A 22,770-nucleotide genomic window follows, 5' to 3' on the forward strand; every position below is an offset into this window, starting at 1 on the left:
CTCATTCAGGAACCGCCAGCTAGACCTTCTGCATTCAGCACATGTTCCTGTCTGAGAAGGAAAGGGCTACTAAACGGAAACATCTTCACGGAAAGGGTCTGGGAGAATAGAAAAGATTCGGATGCCTTGGGCTTGTTCCACTTTTCCATAGATGGAGCCACTGGGCCCCAAGGAGAGACTCAGTCCATGGAGATGAGTAAGCCAAATACTGGCAAGATTCCACTCGGGAGCCAAGGGCCTGCTGGGGACCGGAACTGTGGTGTGCATGGGAGGATGGCATGGTGAGCAGGAGAGGCCAGAAGGCCCTCTTCATGGGCTTCAAAAACCCAGGACACCAGCACATACGCTATGAAGCAAAAAGCCTATGAATCCAAACTCCAGGGAAAAGTGTGCCATCAGTAGTCCCGCTGGTACAGATTCTCCTCAAAATCCAGCCTCTAACAATGAAAGCAGCTAAGAAGAGTGGCACTAGCTGTTGCTGTCCCCTCTCCCTCCCACACTTGGTCCCTCCCTCCCACACCCTCCACCTTCCTCTCCTGTGCGTTACTGAATCATTATTAATCCATTTGAAAAATGGCCACATGCATGGGCTGAACCAACATTCTGACACATGTGGCAAAGAGGAGATGTCATTAGACCACAACAAAAAAAAGGAGCATTGCACGGGCGTTAACAGAACACTTAAGTGTCCTCCTCAAGGAGCCACAGGCACAGGGAGTGGTGCAGCTCTGATTTAGTTAGGCTTTCACTGCTTTGTTACTGAGAAGGGGAAAAAAAAGTTCATTAATTGCTATAAGCAGACAGACGAAGGAGGTATAAATTCTTCTTCTAAGACAATAGTCTTTAAAACCAAACAAAACATGATATCAGTGTCCACTAAGCAAGGGTTAAGAGTCCTTGCCCTGCTGTGGGAGAGCTGACAGCAGGCTGAGCTCAGTGCAGCACGCGTCCCCAGGCAGAGCACAGGCCGCTGTGAACTGTGGCTCAACTGCAGGGCCAGTCCAGGGCAGGGCGAGACCAGTGTGGGCTGAGGGGCAGGAGAAAGGCTCTCAAAGGAGAACTCCGCCTGGGCTTTGAACTCTGTCCATTGTCAGCTTCTGCACTCCAACAGGGCTCAGTGTCACCTTCTGACCCTGGCCTATGAGGTTTCTGGGCTCCCTGCTCAGTAATTCACATTCCAGAGCTTAAGGAGAGGATGCTGAGCTCAGCCCCCGGCCCCAGGAAGTCCCGCCAGAATCCTGGGGAAAAAGACTGGGAAGTCCCGCCCGGAGAAGCCTGAGGGCTGAGGATCAGAAAGGCTTCAGGGCTAGGGCAAAAGGAGCCCAGAGGCAATTACTAAGGGGGATGGTGAAGCAGGCAGGACCAGATGACACCAGCCTAAGGGGTCTGGGAGGAATGTGGATTTTATCATACCTGTGACAGGAGAAGACTGAAGATTTTAAGCAACGGAGTGAAAGTGGTCTAATTTGCCACCTAATTTACATTTGTAAGAATTCTGAAAGCTGCTGTGTGTATTGCAGATCATGTAGGAGCACAAACTTTTTTTACCGAAAATCTGTCATTAAAACTCAGAATATACTGAGGCCACAAAGGGAGAAGTCTTTCTAATTCCATTTTCCCACATGTGATACAGACAAGTTCTGAGAATGCATGCACACATGGTAGAAGCTTCATGAGTTAAAAACCCACAGTGCATTTTAAGACAGTCCTTTCTAGAGAGTGTATTTCTCTCCCAAACAACAAAACAACTATTTTTATTTATTTGTGTTTCTTCTCCCAAAAGACAAAACAAAAGAGAACAGGAAGACAGAAACAAAATATTACTTTATAGAAAAGGACTATGACATTCCATTACAAATTAATTTGGTTAGCTGTTGGCTGACAATGGAGCATTTTTCCTACTATCTCCTACTTACTATTCAGACTCTGACTTTGTGAAAACACTTCTCCCATCTGATTAAAGAGGTTTTTTTAATCTAGTTGAAAATTTTAATGAAAATATAAAAATCATCCTGATCTTTGCATAAATTTCCCTTTAAAAATTAAAAATCGGAAAATAGCCATTAAAACAAATCAGTAGTAGCAGAGTAGGATTTGCATCTTTCAGAACTGGAATGCCATTGTATAGTCATTCCTCCAGAACTCTGAAAATATGACTACTATTTATCCACAGGCTTCCCTAGGCACTTAAAGTGCTTTACAAATATCATCCTCATAATAACCCCATAAAGAGAGGAGAGTTTGCTATAAAAGTTCATTGGGCATGAAAACTTGGCTCAGTTATTCAACAGCTTGATCCAAAAGCAATTATTAAAACTAATTTTTAACAGCAACAAAAATAATTTGGCTGAAAGAGTAAACTAATAAGCAGTCAACTACCTACCCATGGCACACTTCCTCTACATAAAGGCTGCCTTTCCTTGCCCCAGTCCCCAGAATCACTTCTATGAAACTGGCTCCAGTAAACAGCGACCACCCAGAGGCCTGGTGCCAGGGGCAGTCTTCAAAGAGCTGGACTCCCTTTTACAGCAGCACTTAATCCTGCATTTAAAGTGTCCTTAAGGCTGGCACCAAATGAGCTGGGGAGATAGTGATTTCTTAATTAATTAAGGCTGAGCCAAGCTTCATAATACATTAATGATGGTCCCCTAATAGTTTGAAGGCAGAGATTCATCCAGCCTCACCTCCCCACCCAGCTCTTCCATGTGCACAGCTGGTGATCTTGAATTCTCCTGGTAGACAAAGCACCAAGAAGATGGGTGGTTCCATGGAGCAGGCAGCTGTACACGGAAGCTAGTGCAAAGAATGCCAATGAGCCCTTTTCCAGGTGCCTCCTGAGGGGCAGGGGCAAGGCCAAGGCCACAGAATATACTGCTTAGAGGTCAACTTCCCTTATCAGCTTTCTACCTCTGTTGTGGGCTTGCTTCTCTCTTAAGACATAGGTAAGTTTCTTGGATGAGAAACAAACGCAGCTGGTTCTATAAGACCACGGCAAACTTGGAACATGCACTCATTTTTCTTGGTTCATAAATCCAGACTTATCCCATGTACCTTAGAGGCAACCAGAAGTGATCAGGCAAGGAGACCGTCCCAGCCTTTTCACAGCATTGTATGGTGAGAAAAGGATTCACATCCCTGCTTTGCCACCGACTAGTAGAGCGCATTATTAACACAAGTCACTTTGCATCATTTACACAAGTCACTTATACTGAGCTTCTATTGCCTCATCTGTAAAACAGGTCTAATACCCCATAAGGTGGTTGTGAAGATTAAATGTATTAATGAATGGGCAGTGTCTGGAATAAAATAGATGCTAATTATCACTCTCTCCTGTTTGCATGAGGTCGACCTCCTCCTATTATCTGTGACTTCCACTGTTTATTACTCTCAGGTTCAAATTTTTAAATCCATTCAAAATGGACTATCCATGTCTATTTCATACTAAAAGAAAAGCCAGCCAGGATGATGATTTAAAACAGGCTTTCAATCAAGCAGAGCTGCAGTCCAAAATCCAACTCTACCACTTATTTGGTTGTACGATCTTAGTAAAGTTGTTGAACTTCTGACTCAGATTCATCAGGTACGAAAAGGGAGAAGGGGGTTAATATCTCCAACAAAGGACTGATTATATGAAGGATAATGGGAGGAATAAATAGCTGTCCCTGTAAGAGAGCCCTGGTCAACATTCTCCCTGGGGCTTAGGACACCCTAAGCAAATGCCACTTCATCATAATACTGTCTTGTCTTGGTCACCAGAGTACCCTACAGCAGCTGATGAACAGGCCCCTAGAAATAATGCCTGCTCACTGATGTTAAATTTGGCGCCAATGCTATGAGAAACATGAGTTAATGAAAGGGTTTAGTTCCAAGTTTTAAAAAGCTTCATGGGTGAAATATGGCTAGACAGTCTTGGCCCCGAATCTGATGTGGTCACCCTCAGTGTCCAGGGGCAGCCTGGCCTGATTTGCCTGGGCATTTATAGCTGGCCCCTTAGCAAGCAAGGTCCAACAGACAAATGCTACTAGAACAACTCTATCCACCTTCTCTGGCTTGGGAGTCTCCTTTTATTTCCACTAGGTCCCCAGAGGGTGGGAGATGGCAAGAAAGCTTGTTCTTTACCCGTACAATGAGTCTCTGGGTAAAGCTCACTCATTTTAAGAAAAAATACTCTACTTCTAAGCTCCACCTCTGGAATTAGAAAAGCAATGTTAAATCAAACTGATACAAGTGGTTCTCACAGGTATCTGGCACATAAACCTACTGTTTCTATTACTACATGCCAGACTCTAGCCGTTTTATTGTTAAGTCTTTAGGAAACATTCTAAAATCATTTTGTTACATTTGAACTTAAACTTATGGTGGAACCCATATTGACTCTGCAAATATAAAAATATGAGCATCAATACAGCTCATGTTTAGAAAAAGAAAAAGGGACTAAAAAATTAGAAATAGCAAGTGACTTTGGACCCTTTCAAATTATATTTTATCAAAAAGAAGTAACTACTGGACACTTTGAACATGGCAGGTTCTGTTATAACCCATTTGATCTTCACAAAAACCTATGAGGTACTACTGGCTCCAATTTACAGATGAGGAACTGAAGCAAAGAATAAACTTCAAGTAACTTCCCAAAGATCACCTAGTTGGTAATCGTTAGGGCTGATTCCAAACCCAGGCAGTCCGGCTCCAAAGCCCGGGCTTTTTACTACTCTACAAGCTTGTTTTATCTTAGCCACATTTTAAAATCAAGGTTCAAGACTCTCTCCACCATAAACTGCAGAAGAGACTTTGACTTCCACCTACGATGGGGGCAGTATTAACATTTCAGGAGTGACGCCTGTACAAGCATTTAGCATCCCTGGTCTCTATTCCCTGACAGCCTTTGGGCAAACCAATCCCCCTCCCATAGCCAAAAAGCCTCTGGTGTGTGGAGTGGGGGGAAGGGAGAGAGGAGATGGGAGAAGGGAGAGTCCTGTCCCAGTTGAGAACCACCATGGTAAACAGAAGACGAAATCAAAAGGCAGCAAGAAAATTTATGCAAGAAATACCTGTTAGCAAGCAAAGGAAGATGAAAAAAAGGAAACAGAGACACAGGGAAGATACATAACAGCATAACAGATTTCTTCCCTCTTCCTACGTCAAACCACATAATCTTAAACTGGTAATTAGACTAAAAAAATCCAAATTTCTAAAAAGTCATCAGGGCTCAATAGCTAACAAAAAACTGTTTTCTAAAAACAAATCCATATATGGTAGGCATTCTTCATCTGCTCTTTCATAAACTCTAAGCACAAGATTTCAAATTAACTTATGACCTGCCAGGCATCTACAAACCTAGCCTCTTGAAAGAAGCATCGTGAGAAGCCCTTTCCCTTATTCAGCCTAATCTAAAAGAACTCAGATTGTCCCAAAATACAAAATAAAATTTGATTCAAAACCTCATGCCAGGACTAATAAGGACCTATACCATCATAAGGGAGCCACTCATTTGTCTCCATAAGTATAAATGACTAAGAAGGTCAAACTGATGGATACACAAAAAATACAACACCCACACTCCTTCCTCAGCCTGTCCTCTCTTCTCAACCATCTGATAGGGCAATGTTCTGGAAAGCAGTCACAGGTGACTCACCCAGATGACTCCACAGCAGAGAGGTTACCTTTGCAAAGCTGGTGCTAGGTAGGTTCTTAAGACCAGGAATGCTTACCTAACAGTTGCACTCTCTTCTGCAACTTGCTCACCCACACTCCTCCCTCTTGTCCTCCTTCCTTCTGCCCTCTGTTCTTCTCCTCCCCATCCTCCCATTCCCTTGGCAATCCAACCTCTTTTCCCAGGTTTTTGTTGTTGTTGTTGTTTTGGGTTTTTCTTTTTTTTTTTTTTTGAGAGGGAGTCTCACTCTGTCACCCAGGCTGAAGTGCAGTGGCTCGATCTCGGCTCACTGCAAGCTCCACCTTCCGGGTTCACGCCATTCTCCTCCCTCAGCCTCCCAAGTAGCTGAGACTACAGGTGCCTGCCACCTCGCCCGGCTAATTTTTTTGTATTTTTAGTAGAGACGGGGTTTCACCGTGTTAGCCAGGATGATCTCAATCTGCTGACCTCGTGATCCACCCACCTGGGTCTCCCAAAGTGCTGGGATTACAGGCATGAACCACCACGTCCAACCTCTTCCCAGGTTTTCTTTTTGACCACCCCGACTATGAATTGCTTCTGAAGGCATTTTACATAAAAGTCACGAAAGAGGTTACAGTAAGAACTCCAAGGCAGTCATATCCAGATTTCAGAACACTATGCCAATAAATGCTCATCTCCCCTAATCCTTGTTCAGTGTGCTGATGTGTCCCAGAGGAGAAGGAAAAGGATGCTAGAAGGGATTTAGGAAGTCTAAGGACATGCGATTGTCACTGGCAGTCCTTCAGAGCCTTTGCTAGGACAGAACCATTGCTCTCCTTGCAACACCTCAGTCAACAGTTCCTGATATGAGTCTGACTCTTCTCACTGACCCCAGCATTAACAGTGACATGCTGATGTCCACAGCCTTGACAACCTGGACTGGTTTGCATTTCGGCAGAGATCTGCAAAAAGACAGCTTACCCAGCCCACCTGCCCTAATTAAGGAGAAAGATCCCTGCATATGGATTGTTAATTCTGACTTTCTTGAAGCAAACCCTAGCTTCTGGAAGAACTCATTAGGTAGGCCTCAAAATCTGAAGTGTCACAAGTCCCTTTTAATGACAGTAATTATGCCACTTCTAGAGTTTCTTTTTTCTTTTTTTTTTTTTTTGAGATGGAGTTTTACTCTTGTTGCCCAGGCTGTAGTGCAATGGCTCAATCTCCGCTCACTGCAACCTCCGCCTCCCAGGTTCAGGCGATTCTCCTGCCTCAGCCTCCTGAGTAGCTGAGATTACAGGTGTGTGTCACCACGCCCAGGTATTTTTTTGTATTTTTAGTAGAGACGGGGCTTCATCATGTTGGCCAGGCTGGTCTCAAACTCCTGACCTTAGGTGATCCACCCGCCTCGGACTCCCAAAGTGCAGGGATTACAGACGTGAGCCACCATGCCCAGCCTAGAGTTCCTTAAAAGGAACAGGAACTCCACACTTATGTGAAAGCTATTCATTTTCTCTAAGAAAGAGGTAAGTTTGAATAATTATTTATTCTTCCACTGTCACCAGCTCAGCCTAATGGATAGTTGGTTCTACCTGCTTGTAGGCACACAGACATCCATCTGTGCACCCATGGGTGCAATTTTTCAACCTACACTTTAACACTGTTCACCTCCAGGAGACACACTTTTTAGGCTGCTTCCCTAAAAGGTGCTTCCATCCCCAGGGCTGGATTTAGGACAAGCCAATCTCATCTTGAAAGAATAACTGCAAAGCTCTTTCAGTTTATACAGACTTGGAGTTTAGAAATAGGCCATGAGCCCCACTATCACCAAAAAAAAATCTGAACTGACAAGGCCAAGATTTGTGTCAATAGACCCATCACTTTTTTTTTTGAGGCAAGGTCTGGCTCTGTCACCCAGGTTGGAGTGCAGTGGTGCAATCTCAGCTTACTGCAACCTCTGCCTCCTGGGCTCAAATGACCCTCCCACCTCAGTCTCCCAAGTAGCTGGGACTAGAAGTGTGTGCCACCACACCCAGCTAATTTTTGTATTTTTTTGTTATTAATGGGGTTTCTCCATGTTGCCCAGGCTGGTCTAAAACTCCAGGCCTCAAGGAATTCACTCACCTTGGCCTTCCAAAGTGCTGGGATTACAGGAGTGAGCCACAGGTGCTGGCCCCAATCACTTTTCTTTATAGGGCTTTGGCCTTTAGAACTTTCTAGAAGATATTTCAATGAGGCTGCTCTCCCTTGAGGAGCAAATCTAATGCTTTCATCATCTCCAACTCATCCTTTAGAGTTTACACTCGCTATGCCTCGGAGTTTTTATTTTTTAAATTTATTCAATCATAGAAAGGCAACAATGATCTACGAATGATGATCTACAATGATCAACAAGGACCTCAAACAGAGATTATCTAAGGGAGCAACAGATTGAAAAGCACCTCCCATCAGTCTCACGCCAAGGCAGTGGTTCTCAACCCAGACAATTCTGCCCTCTTCCACGCCTCCAGAGCACATTTATTTGGTAAGGTCTAGAGACACTTTTCATGGTCATGAATGGGGAAGCAAGGTTCTACTGGCATCTAGTCAGCAGAGGCCAGGGACGCCGCTAAGCATCCACTATAGGGAGCACAGGACAGCAGAGCACCCACAACGCCACATGATCGGCGCAGAACGCTATGAGTGCCGAGGCTGAGAAACCTGCACTGGGGCACCTGCTCTAACGGAGCCGGCTGCCAAGCAGCTCCACATTATTCTCAACGTGATTTCTCTCTATTTTTGGACCATGTGTGTACAGTTTAATTTTTATGAGTTAAATGCACATATGCCGTGGCTCCGATGAAATATCTCATTTTTAAACAGTTCTCCTACTAAAAGAAAACCATCATTCTCAAACTTCTTTTTTTTTTTTTTGGAGATGGAGTCTCGCTCTGTCACCCAGGCTGGAGTGTAGTGGCTCGATCTCGGCTCACTGCAACCTCTGCCTCCCAGGTAAGACCATCATTCTCATTATGACACCATCCTTTAACTGAATCCTTAGGAGCCACTTTTAATTTAGAATCCCGAATCTCATCAATCATAATAAAAACAAACAAACAGAAAACAAACCTTAAAGGATTCAGTATTCAGTGGCTCCCATATGCTCTGGTCTTCCGTTTCTTAAGATAATGAGCTGAAATGTCTATGCATGGATGCAGGCAAACCCCAAGTTAGAGAGTAACAGCCGCTCTTTCAGTGCTGTCGTCTGGCAGCGGGAGAACGCAGCAGCGATGACACAGACAGGGTGTAATCTGAGCAAACACACCCTAGACCTCTCCACCCATTCCTAAGTCAGCACAGATGCCTGCCTGCATCTTGGTGGAGTTACTTTCTTCCTTGCAGTAATACTCTCTCACACACACCCTGCTCTGTTTGTGGCAATCATGCTTTGGTTAACACTTACAAATCAAAAGCTGTCAAGCTACTAGACAGAAAACACCATTTAGAAACTGTTAGGTTCACCTTTGGAAAACTCCTGATAGTCATTTTTATTGGGTCTCTTCCACCACAAATTTATAAAGCTATTTCCCATTTCTAAACATTAATTGCTACTTTCCTCTTAAAACGTGGTTTCAATGACACCAATACATGGCACGTAAAACCACAATTCCCTCAGTGAAATAAATTACTACATTGCTGGGTTGGTGCAAACTGCAGTGCAGAACTGTTAGCAGGTCAGGCCTGTTAGTGGTATGTGATACGTTGCTATTCTCTCAGGACAAACATAAATACGTTTTACATAATTTTTTGGCTTTGCCTTCCCTTTTCCCCCTAAGCTGTTGGTCCAGGAAGTAGAATCTAACTGCCCCACAAAGCAGCTGGCCATCAAGAATGGCCCTCACTGGTCAGTGTTCCTCCCGAGAAACACATACTCTCTAAGAAATCTGACCACAGGGCTCATTTAATTTTTTAAATGACTATTAATTTTAACTCATCTCAAAATACACACTCTAGAAGTCCCTTGATTCTAAAAGCATAGGAAGCCCCGGTAAATGCCAGTTTCCAGCACCTGTCTGCATGGAGAAGAATAAACATGACACAGGAGCTCCAGGACACTGAGGAGCAGGCTTCGAAAGCGACAGGGTGGCACCAGCACTTACATGCACTACATGCCTAAAACAACATCAGCTACCTAAACGCTCTGAGCACCTTGGCTGAGGGGCAACAATTAGGGAGAAACTTTCAGAAGACACTGGATTACTCAAAGCAGACTTCCTCCTATTATGATAGCAGCGACAATGACTACTTACTAAATTCCAAGTGTGCCTTACAAAGGTTCCCTCATTTAATCCTCCCAGCAATTTTATGAAGTAGGCATGATTATCCCCATCTTACAGATGAGAAGACTAAGCCCTGGAGAGAAGAGTAATTTGCCGAGGTCATAGAGCCTGGGAATGGGGAGCAGGGCCTGGACCCTGAGCCTGCCTGACTCTTAAGGCTGGGTCTTCCCACCACACGCCACACATTCTGCCCAGAGTTCAGTCCTTCCTCACTGTGGCAAAATGCAGCTGGGAAGGGTTATCTCCCAAGCATTCTCTTCCTCCAAGGAACCTAACAAGTCTCTCTAATGTTTCTTAACTGGTAAAATATTTAAAGGGGCTGCATTATCACCAAACAAAATCTAACGCTGTGTATTTAATCATTAACATTTTTAGGCTACAGAAAATGCATGCTCTTTAGATTCAGGGTGAGCTGGGCTGCTTGTGAGGTACAACTGGGATCCAGAAAAGACCAGAAGATACAGACTGAGACACCACTGAGGCCTGCCTAGCTGGAGGAAGAACTTGGAGACCCTTACAGGGTCAGGCCTTGTAAAGAAGGGGGAAGAAACTGGGGTGATGATTGGGGATCATATCCAGGCTGTGGGAAAAGAGCATGTGTAATAGGGGAGGAAATCATCCAGAGGAAAATAGAGAAGATACAAATGGAAGAAAAGATGGGACACATCAAGACTTCTCTGACTTGCTTTGTAAAAAATGGAAGCAAATTCTTACAAAATAACCACAAACTTTGATTCTTATACTTCCACTCCATATAAAACTGTACTTAAGTGATTTAGACCTTATTCAGGGAGTCATTAATAAATGCATGTATGCTATTTGACTTTGCAGGAAGAAAACCAGGAATATGAACCAATCTTCTTGCTTATTAACATTAATTTTTATAGCGGATTGGAATCTTATGAATACAGAACTCCATCACACTATTAACATTAATTTTATAGCAAGTTGAAACCCCATGAATATAGAATTCCATCATGTTTCAGCATTTAATTTTGTAAACATGAAGACTATTATATAAATCTCCATTAACTTTCTTTCTGCCACTGTGGTTATAGACCCCCATAGATTGCTTTAAAAAGAGAAAGAGAAAGAAAGAGAGAGAGAACTATTGCATTGAAACTATGTCACACGCAATAAGTATATAAATAAGCAAAAGGTGTGCCTTCATCCACAGGCAATGCTGAAACTCTTTTGCACTAAAGGGTGTGCATTCTAAAATACCCTCCATAAAAGCTTAAGGCTCACAGCTGGGGAAGGTGGGCACTCCCACCTCACTTTTGTTTATACTTTCAAGAATCCTGAAGAGAATAATCAAGTTTTCCCCACACGTAAATGAATGAATGAAACTAGATTTTCCAAATAAGCCATTTTTTATTAACACATATGTATTCTTAATTTGTTTCTAATTTGCATGGCTTTGCACACAGTATATTTTGGGTTCAAGCAAACATTTACCAGTTGCTCCAAAGCACTACGCTAGCACCACACAACAGGACAAGCTCATAGATAACTACGTCAGTGCCAAAGAACAGCCCCCATTAGAAGTTCAAACACCAGACTATAAGGACACTACCACAAAATCACTTCCTAAAGGCCTGGTTTTCCCCAGAATAACAAAGTAACGATTAATGCCACTGTGCAAGATGAAATACACTCTTTTCATTCAAGCTCTAATAGCCTAGACAACAGTCATCCTTCTTGCTGCTTTGGCAACTGGCTCAACTCACCTCTGGCCTGCAAAGAGCCTGCCAGCTTTAGATCAATAAGTCCTGTGATCTTTAATACAGAACAGAAGCCACAACCCAACTGATTCTTTCTGTAGTCATCAATCAGGGTTTGACTCCAGCTTGTCTCTTGACCCACCGGGAGATGGGCTGTCTGCTACACATCCCCTGGAGAGAAATGAGAAGGGCTGTATAAAGCAGGCACCAGCAGAAGTCAGGCAAACCAGTGAAAGGGCTTTCCAGGAGGAACTGTGTTCTCTGTCCCAGAGGAGGCACACGAATTCCACCCGAAAATGGTCAGCTATCAAGGATTCCAGAGGAAGCACTCTCTCCCCTAGATAGCAGGGCAAGTGGTAAAGCCTGAAGGTCAATTTCAAGAGACACATCCCCAGCCAGGCTGGGAGGAGGGCCCAGAGTGGGCGGATGAAACCTAGCAAGCAGCAAGCAATAAAGTCTCCGCAAATCAGAGTTTGCGAATTTAAATAACATTTCTTGACTTTACAAATTCTCTTTGGCAACTTTTAATCTTGAATTAATCTGCTATAACTATTCTAAATTTTAAAACTCCCTTGTAATTGTAAATCTCTTATTTGTGAATTAACCAAGAAGTTAAATAAGAGAGATAAACAAACAGCAATGCTTTGAGTTACCAGCCTACAAGTGGCTGTGTGGCTTACCACCCTGGTTTTCTTTTCTTTTTTTTTTTCTTTTTGAGATGGAGCCTCACTCTTGTCACCCAGGCTGGAGTACAGTGGTGCAGTCTCGGCTGACTGCAACCTCGTCTCCCAGGTTCAAGCGATTCTCCTGCCTCAGCCTCCCAAGTAGCTGGGATTACAGGTTCCTGCCACCATGCCCAGCTAATTATTGTATTTTTAGTAGAGATGGGGTTTCACCATGCTGGCCAGGACCACCCTGGTTTTCTAAGTGCAGCCCACTGTAAGACCTGGTTTCCTTGGCTGGGGCCCATGGCAACAGAGTTGCAATTCTCCAAATGGAGTTGGACAGTGGCGGAGACCCTGTGTGCAGGACTTCATCCTACTCCTGTTGCTACAGTGATCAAACATGACCTTCCAGTTACACCTGCAGCATTCTATACACACACACACACACACACACACACACACCCCTCTACAAACAGAGGGTAAGTCTGATGAGCTCCAAGTCACACATCCCTCTGAAAAGGCGGGGACTGGGCTGCAAAAGAAGGGTAGGCTCCTAGCTGCCGGTAAGGAAAGGGGCAACTTCAAGCCTATTTTTTCCACAGTCATCTTGATTCTTCTGGGGAAGCTAAGCTATTGGGGCCATCGCCCAACTTCAGCGGGCGCCGCTCACACAGAATCCAATGTGAAAGGAGCCCCATCTGCTGAGCAAAGTGGCAGTCCTGCCTCCTACCCACCCCCAAACCTGAGCAAGCCTGTCTTCACCACCAAATTTAAAGAGCCAGTTTGATTTTGCTACATCTCCATTTTCTAACCTATATATAATCTCAAGATAGCCTCAACTACATACAAGTTATTTGGCAACACTTCTACAGACTTTTCTGCCTACAAATATCTCAGAGAGAGCACTGGATTAGGAGTCGGAAGTCGTATCTTCATTTATGTCATTCATTCACCAAACAAATGCATGTTAAGCACCTAATACAATGCAGGCACCAAAGGTATGAAGGTGAACAAACAAGACAGACAAGGGCCCCTGGCCTCACGGGGCTTTAGCCAAGTTATTCAGTGTCCTAAACTGAAATTAAGGGGCTTAGACAAGAAGCTCTGTGAAGTCTCTCCCAGCTTTCCTATTCTCTACTCTCTGCATTGGTGCCAAGAGGGGACTGGAGCATTCTGGAATGTTCTGCCTCCCTGAACAGATGCTATTTTAACTCCACATACATACAGACATATAGCTCAGGTTGCAGCCATGTGACTTCTCTCCATTCTGCCAACCGTAAACTACACATTTTCATCCCAGAGTTATTAAACTAACCGGTGCCCTAGTCCAGAAGGCCCACTGGCATGCACATCTCAGGCTCCATGGCACAGGGACCCTCATAGCCCCATTCCTTCCAATGAGGAAATCTGCTTCCTTCAGATCCAAACTAAAGAAAAACAGGAGCAGGGCTGCCAAGCCTTCCTCACATGCTGCCTGGGTTTGTTTATTTCTTCTTCATCAACTCACATCATTTCTGACACTGCACTTCAACATCCTGAACACAGCCAGGGAAAAAAGCTTTTAAGAGGCACTGAAGTGCAGCCAGCTTCTGATTAGCCACAGTCCTGAAGGAAAGGAGCAGCACGTGGCCAAAGCAAGAGGACTCTTGCATCCGCGTAGAGAGGGGCAAAGATTCACGTACAGGATATGGAGAAGCCTTAAGGGATCAAGTGCACCTTCTTCCCTCTCCACGCCCCACCCTCGGCAATTCCCTTCAGACATTTCAGGAGAACCCCTGGCTGGAGTCTTGCCTTCTGGGAGTTCCTGAGGGCACTGCATCCACCAGAAAGGGAGGTGTCCACAGTCTCCATCATCAACTGGCAGGGGAAAATACCAGCTCCTGAATCAATGGGGGGAACAGATTTGTATAAGCACGATACGAACCCAAGCTATGATTAAATGTACTTAACAGTGGGTAGGATCTTCATGAACACATCTCAAGAGAAGTATTTTTTTTTCTTCAGAGCTAAGTTGAAATGCAGTAAGCAGGTCTGGCGTGGTGGTTCATGCCTGTAATCCCAGCACTTTGGGAGGCCGAGGCAGAAAGATCACCCAAGGTCAGGAGTTCGAGACCACCCTGGCCAACATGGTGAAACCCCATCTCTACTAAAAATACAAAAATTGGCTGGGCATGGTGGTACGCGCCTGTAAACCCAGCGACTCAGGTGGCCGAGGCAGGAGAACTGCTTGAACTCAGGAGGCAGAGGTTGCAGTGAGCCGAGATCGCACCACTGTACTCCACCCTGCACAACGAGAGCGAAACTCCATCTCAAAAAATAAAAGAACAACAACAAAAAGCAAATATAGTAAGCAGAAATGTATGCAGTAGAGAAGGAGAAGCTGAGGACAAGAAAGCCATCAGACATGAGACAGTAAGGGTGTGAATGAAGACAGATGTGGGAAAGGCTGGGCCCCAGAAATAAGCCAGCAAGACTCCTGACGAGGCAGTGGATGCCTTGTCCTTTTGGATGATATGCACAGGCCCTCGAAGTTAACGAGCATCTGCCTAGGGCTGTGTCAGACACTCCAAAATCCCTTCCTATCCTCCCCTCTCCAGCCTCCTTCACTTTCCCTGTCTCCCCTGGTCACTTTGCTTCCCTCCCCACAGAAAGAAACCAAGCTGCTTTTGGGGAATGGTGCCAGCTGGTGGCTAGTACAAAGAACTGTTTCTCACCACTACTTCTCTCTCCTTTCTCTTAAAGAAACCTTTATTGCTCTCCTCCTCATCCTTTTTCCTCTGTTTCTACTAATTTTGATCACAGAAAGCTTAATTTCAAAGTTAGAATTCAGATTCCCCACTTCCCTACATGGAGACCTCGGGCAAGTCACAGGACCTCTCTTTGCCTCACTCCCTCTCTGCAAACATGAACAGAAATACCTGCCTATTCAGCAGGGCATTTATGAAGCCCTGGATAGGTACTTCCACTCTGAACAGAACTGCATTCACCTGACAGAAGGCACAGCTCTCACTGACTCTCCGCTAACTCTACCACGTGCTTTGACACTCTGAATAATGCTCAACTCAAAGGAATTTGTCCGATGACCACTATGCTGCAAATAAAACAAGTCAACAGCACAGGACCCACAAGCCTTCCTCAGAAGCAAAAGACAAAGTCCCAACTCTGCAGGAGCTCATTTCTCTGGCGGATTTCTTCATTTTCGGATGGAATGCCACGTTCCTGAGTAGCTGGCCGAGTCCTACATCAGGACTTGTAGCCACTAACCTCTCACTGTGGCAGGAGACACCATCTGTTCCTGACCACAGTGCCCTGAAGGGTTACTGTGCCTCCCGGCCCCTCCCTTGGCACACTGGAAATCGAGCTCTCGTTTTACCAGGAGAGACCTGGACAGGCCCTGTGTGGCTCTGCTGATCCCAAAATGCCATCTTGCTGTGATAAAGATCTCAAAAGGGCTAATGAAATTATCTGCCTTTTATTCTCTGCCTTTTATTCCTCAGTAACAACCACAAAATTAGATAAAATGACCCCCTGCTCCTCTAATTTAAGGCCTACTTTATTACCTTCTACCTCGGTTCTCTCTCTTTTAAACGGATATGAGACCCTGACGACCCATAGGCCAATGGGATTGGTAATTGCTGGCTTCTTCCTCCTGGCCTGTTCTCCAGAGAGAATGTCTCCTTCCCCCAGGGTGGGGTCACAATCAGTTCAATCTTCATGCTTCAGAGACATCCCCTTTGAACAAGATCAGATGTTTCCCCACCCCTCCCTGGTGCTCCGCTCAAAGGAGCAGCAGCCCCTTCTCACTCAGAGTATTGGCGTCAACTCAGCCAGAAAGGCAATGGCAAAAAGGAGGAGGTCAGCATGGTTAATTGTCCACCAGGCTAAAACACAGGCCCACTCAAACCAGCAGCTTGGGAGGGCTGGTCACCCCCATAAAATGTTAAATGCACTTTGAACCCAGGAACAAGTAGAATGAGCACTATTTTCCCCAGCCTGCTGGGCTGCAAGGAGAGCTTCAGCTGTTTGTTTTCTTTTTCAAATTGTGGCCATAAAGGGAAGAAGGACTTCTCCGCAGTCATGTCAAGCAAGTAGATGAAATGCAGCCGAGGTGAGCCCTGAAGCTTGGCCATTAGGAAATAAAGTCAGGAAAGATAAGCATCAATGGAGGAGATCTGAAGGGAGCCAACCAAGATTTCCCCAGATTTGAGGAAGAAACCTGAGAAAACAGGATTTCAAAGCCTTAGAAATTGCTCAATATAAGAATGATTTACAGGGAAAAGGGGGAAAGGAATCATATAGGACACAGAATATTTACTCTTTAACATTAAAAAAGATGGATGAGGACTTTTTTTCAGTCTTTCGCCTATTTAGAAATGCTACTCTATTAACTACTTATCCAAAGGACTTCCTTCTAAAAAAGGCCCCTAGTGTTAAAAAGATGCTAAGGAACAGGAAACAGTCATTTCTTAACTGAAAGGGGACATGATAGTGATAAAACAATACCTCCAATCTTTTTGTAAGGGAAAAAGTCTAAGATATTCCATTTAAAATCAACTTTTCCTGGAAACGAGTACCTGCACGTTTTCCTGAAATCAACAAAACCTCTACAGTAGGTAAGAAAAACTGGTCACTCAAACACAGCTGACAAGCTACCTGGTCCAAGTAAATGGTGGTTCCTAAATTATGCATTGATCGTGCTCTGGAAATGGAATGGAGCAAACTCTTCCCAGAGATGTCAATATATGCATGCAGCTTTGCAATGAAACTTGAAAGGCTGTTTTAGAGACTTTGCTTCCTCTTTAAGGAACTACAGCTAAAGATAAAGGCTTCACCTGAAAAAAAAAAAATCAACAAAGGCTGAGGAAGGATGTGCCACGTATTAATCTTTGTACTAATACCTGGTTCCCAGGCATTTCAACAATAAAAGAAACTGTGATGCAGAGCCCAGTATGCTAATGGCACTCGAGTCTCAGATCAGGAGACAAGCTGCTGTGTCTGCTAGTTGCCTTTGCTCTGATTTCTCCCAAATGTCAACCCTGGACACAAGGGGCCCATGTTGGACGGTGTCTTTGGATCAAGGCCAATCTACAAAAGCAGCTGTATTAAAAATACACACACACCCTGACATACAAATTCAACTAATAAGGCGCTAGCAGTCCCATCTTCAGAAATAGTAAACATTTCACCAAATGAAAACACAGTACCTTATTAACAAGTCCAAAACACATATGACAAGTTCAGAAGCTTTAAGGAGATTCAGGAACTAAACCACTTCTTGGACCACTTGGGGTAGTCAAGATTCAACTAGCGACCTCTGTGAAGTGATCCTGAACACACACCTGGTGAGCCCCTACATGGAGCTGGGCGGCTCAATTACTTGAGGGTTTGACCTACTTTATCATGGTTGCTGCTTTTCCTAACATGATCAGAGCTGCATTGTAAAACAAGAGGGGCTCTGAGGATCAGGTATCTCCTAGAAGCTTGGTAAACTGCAGCTCATTATGAAGTGGCCATCACTCTCCCTGTGTGGGGCAGTGTGGAGACCAGACTCCCAGCAAATGCCCTGCGGCAGCTTCTTCAGGGATGGTGTGACACAAACATTCAGTAACATCTCAAGTTCCAAAGACTGCTAAAACCCACGCATATTTTAACATCTGGGCTTTTTCATTTCAATGTATTTTCTTAGCTTATTTTTCAAGCATGATAGACAAACTGATTCCACGGAGACTAGGCATTCTTGGGCAAAGCTGAAATCCTCCTTCTATCCAAGCCCTGGGAAACTTGAAGACCATGAAGAGGATCAGCTGGGAGTCAAGGTTCCTTTACTGCCTCGTCTTTCATTCAATTCTCCTTCAGGAAGCTGTACAGCTGGGACTCAGCACCACACAGAAGAAACCATGGGGAAGTGACTACTTTTACGTGGCACATACTGTCCGGGAACCTCTACTAGGTTGTGGAAAGCACACACAGAAACCAGAAGACAACTTCTTTTGCTTTAGTGCTGCAAACACCCAGGATGGCAACTGGAAGGCTGAACAATGTGTAGTGTTAATGCAAAAGCAGAACAAGTCTGGGGCAAAACCTCAAGACCACATTCTCCTAGTGATAGTAGTCTTTGGCTAGATTTAAGTGCCACCCCAGGCATCAGAGAATTCAGCCACCCAGCAGCTCCTGAAAGGACTCAACCCTCATTTTGGCTCCAACATTCAGGTGATCCACTGCCATGAGGGTTTCTACTCCCAACACATGGGATAATGCAAGATTAACTCAAACCAATCCGGGTACCTCTCAAAGCACCTAACTTACTAAGAAGAGTAAGGAAAACTCAAGTGCCCTGATTTAAAAGTGTCGTATCAAAATTATTTAAACCTAAACTGTGTTTTAAAACCAATGCTCAAGCCACTGAGACATATTTTAATCTCCTTCAGGTTGCCCACTGGGAAAGTCTACTGTTTGTTCCCTATTGCCTTTACGTTTAGATAATGTTCAATCCTACGGTGGTCTGCATGCCAATGGCAGGGTTGCCTGGGGCTTCCAGGGTCTAGTTGAAAACTCTGTCTCTCCAAGAGCAGCCAAGGGGTCTGGCTGCTCATGGCCACAGGTTGCCATTTAGTGCACTACTGCTCTGTGACCTAGCATAACTTACGCTACTTGGGACGAACATTCTTCCATTTATTGAAAATCTGTTCCGTGCCAGAAACCATGCTAGGTGGGAGATGGTACCAAAAGGAACTCACAGACAAGAGGAAAAAGATGTGCACAAACAATTAAGTAAAGCTCACCGTGACAAGTCCAATGTGTTGTGTGAGCACAGGGAAGTGGCCATTCATTTTGCTAGGAAGCAAAGAAAGGTTACACTCTGAAAAGCCTCTCATTCAGACAGTTGATAAAACAGGTGAAATTTTGGGCCAGGTGTGGTGGGTTATGCCTGTAATCCCAGCACTTTGGGAGGCCAAGGCAGGCAGATCACTTGAGGTCAGGAGTTCAAGACCAGCTTGGCCAACATGGCGAAACCTTGTCTCTACTAAAAATACAAAAATTAGTTGTGTGTGGTGGCACGTGCCTGTAGTCCCAGCTACTCGGGAGGCCGAGGCAGGAGAATGGCTTGATCCTGGGAGATGGAGGTTGCAGTGAGCCAAGATCATGCCACTGCACTCCAGCCTGGCCTACGGAGCAAGACTCTATCTCAAAAAAAAAAAAAAAAGAAAAAGAAAAAAAGAAATTTGGGCTGGACCTTAAAGGAGGAAAAGGAATTCTAAAGCACCGACCTAAATGGAAGAGAAAAGGGTGTTGAAACAAAGGAAAGAGGGCTGAGTAATGAGAAAGCCAGCCATGCCCAGGAGCGGAGCCAGCAAGGTAAACATCTTTACCAGGCCACTCACAACAGCCACAGGGACCAATTTACACCTGTCTTAGAGAAGATGCTGCCCCACATTTAAGGATTTTCTTTCTATTGAATGAGAACATCGGGTGGTTATCAGAGTGCATTGTCATATCTAGGTATAGGGACAACCCACCTGGCTGTGAGCAGTCCCAGGTCCCTCACTTGCATGAGGTGCTTCTTAACAAAATGCAGAAACCATAGGCCAGCTGTCAACTCAAGAGTCTGCTTCCCAACTCACCTGAAAAACAATTGGAAAAAGTCATTTTTATTATTAACGGGAGTAGCCAGTCTTTTGATGGTTCCAACAGAAACCTGCAGTCTATGGCTAAGCTCTTTGGTCTCAGAGCAGAAAACAAGGCTAGTGTTACCTGGCCAAGGGGCTGGATCAAACAGACCTAGGTGACCATGCTAGTTTTACAACTCAGTGACAAGGTAACTGCAGCCAGGTAGCTAACCTACCTGTGCTTCAGTTTCCTCCCCTACAGTACCTACCTCAGAATGATTAGGAAGGTCTTCTATATGCCAGGTACCTTCTATATGCCTGGAAATGCCTGCATAAACATGTGATGGGTTCCCTGCCCTTAGGGAGCTTACAGTCCACAAAGAGAAATAAATAGGTCGCATTCACGACTTTGATGCAACTGACAGGAGCTGAAGGGAGGAAAATACAAGGGTATATATGAGCCTTTGCAGAGGCACCAGCTGATTTCAGAGGCATCGAAGGAAGCTCCTCAGAGCAAGTGAGGGCTAAAATAAGGAGGTGGCCAAACTAGAGGGCAAGCAAAGAGCATGCCAGACAAAAGGAACAGCAAGACGGGGGGTCCTGGAAGCAAGAACACAGTTCACAAAAGAAAGAAGTTGGTGCCCACTGAAGCATTTCACCTCACAAGAGGCCTTCTTGCAGCTGCTTTGGGAAAGTTTGGACTTTACCTTAAGGCTAATGCAAGCTCTGACACAGGAGAGGAGACTGGGATGGTTCAGACAGCTTTCAGCAACACCAGAGAGGAGAATAAACTGGAAGGAGGCAACGACACCCCATCTTAGCTGCCCCAAATGCCACATCCTGGTCTGTCGTGAGAGGACAGAAAGACAACCTTCATGGTCAGAAGTGAAGCTGAGCTCCCTCCAGCATCTCCAGTGAACCACTGCTTCTGAAGCCCAGGTTCCTCCAGCACGAGGTGGTTCCTGCCAGGCAGACACCAGCTCAGTGCCACTGCCTCAGGGGCAGAGTCTGCCTGCCCCAACACACCCCCACCAAATGCCTGGGTGGCACCGTGTGGTGCAGCAGCATCACCTGGGAATGTGTCAGAAACACAAAGTCTCCACCATCCCAGACCTAGTGACTCAGAATCTCTGGGGTGGGACCCACATTCACTGTTTTCACAAGTCCTCTGGGTGACGGTGATGCTTGCTAAGGGCAAGTCCTGGGGGACAGAGTACAGAGCTGGCCCAGCCTGCTAACCCAACAGCAACTCTGTGCTCAAGGCCTCACACTCCACAGTGCTTTGAAGCCCATTTCTGTTGTAAAAAATACACAGACCTGGTTTTTACGCATGGCACCATTCCTAGTCCTGTGGACCAGTGGGGTAGGGGACTGAGCCACCTTCAGGGTAGGAAGGTGGAGGTGGGAGTGCAGGCAAGGCCCTTCCTCTTCTCCCGGGCCCTCATCTGTTTCAGGACAGGCAAAGGGAACTCGAGCTTCAAGGAAAGAGAACGCATGCTTCTCCTTTTAGACATTTCTCCTCCCACCTAGATACAGAATCTGACCACTCCATAAATGAAACAGTGAGGTCGCCCTGGAAGGCTCCATGTGGTTTTATTAGAGGGTCAAGTTTCTTCCTGGAGAGTGAAATGAACTCTGTGGTTACAAAGACACCAAGGCCCAGGAGCCATAAAGTAATTCAGGATTCAGAAGAGCCCAGTTTATCTGCCTCTTTCTTTGAATATCTATCTTCTCCTTACAAAAATAAAAAAGATTACCCCTCCCCCCCAAAAAAGCATATTTCTGTAAACAGCAGGCAAGTTCTCACATTCTTGTTTATGTTTTTATAGCTCTTGCTTTCTTTACAAAAAGGGATGGGGGGCGGGGGTGGAGGCCAAAGCATCAAAATAGCACTCAGGTCATGAAGGGAGATGATGCTCCACTCAGCTCCCAGGGCCTGCCCCCAACACCAATGCCACCGTGAGGGTGGCTGTGCTGCAGGAACTCACAGGAAGTCATGCGTGGCATGGAGGCAGTGAGGACACTGTATTCTCAGCGCACCTCAAGTAGTGCTGCAGAAACCCCAACTGCCTCCCTACGTTCGGGCAGCACCCTGTGTTTGCATGCTGCAGCCCTCTGGCCTCCCCACCTGCCCCTGTGCCTATGGTCCCACGCCTCCAAAGGCCTTCCACGGCCAAACACACTGCCACACCTGCTAGCCCTCAACGATCATGGCTCTTCCACCTGTCTCTCCCCACTAGACTGTGAGCTTTCCAAGGGGTGTAATAAGCATGTGTTGAATAAATGACTGAATACACAGCCATATGGACTCACCTGGAATAAGAATTTCAGGCCTGGATTCCATCCCCTCACCCTTTCCAGTCCAAAGAGGCAAAATGATTCGCCCAAGGCTGCAGAGCAAGCTAACGGCACAGGAAGGTCAGGAAGGCAGAACAGACAGTTCTTATCAATTTCTGCCTTTCACACGCTGTGTTCTCGTCTTTCCTCAGTATCATGCCCCCTTGAGGACAAAGACATTTTATTTGTGATAAGAATGGATTCATTTTTTGTGTGTTTCATTTCAAGAACATGGCGGAACATCTTATGAATCTTAGAATGTGGGGCACTAAGCCCAATCTAGGGACAGAGCAGGGACGCCAGGGGAAGAAGAGTCGGGGAATGGCTGTGAGCTGTGGAGTGAGTCAGTTCTTCATAGATATTCCCAGAGTTCTGGTCCCTCGGGAGTGCTTCTGTGTAAGTCCTCTGTCGGTTCTGGTTTACTCCAGCAGCAGAGACAAGAGAATCTCCCAACCCATCCCCACTCTGTTCTCAAAACATACTCCACCACTTACACAAGCTTTGGCAGCA

The 22,770-nt window shown here is 45.3% G+C and overlaps 1 protein-coding gene across 2 annotated transcripts in view; it reads right to left on the minus strand.

Moving 5' to 3' along the window:
• The window catches only part of LHFPL2 (LHFPL tetraspan subfamily member 2), a 158,888-nt gene that overhangs the window by 122,355 nt on the left and 13,763 nt on the right, over positions 1-22,770 (minus strand). For both annotated transcript variants that reach the window (XM_030800445.1, XM_030800453.1), the window contains exon 2: positions 19,834-19,938. The gene's annotated coding sequence lies outside the window, so the exon portion shown is untranslated. The remainder of the gene's footprint in view (positions 1-19,833; positions 19,939-22,770) is intronic.

The sequence above is a fragment of the Nomascus leucogenys genome, chromosome 2 (genome assembly GCF_006542625.1).
Source record: "Nomascus leucogenys isolate Asia chromosome 2, Asia_NLE_v1, whole genome shotgun sequence".
NCBI lineage: Eukaryota > Metazoa > Chordata > Mammalia > Primates > Hylobatidae > Nomascus > Nomascus leucogenys.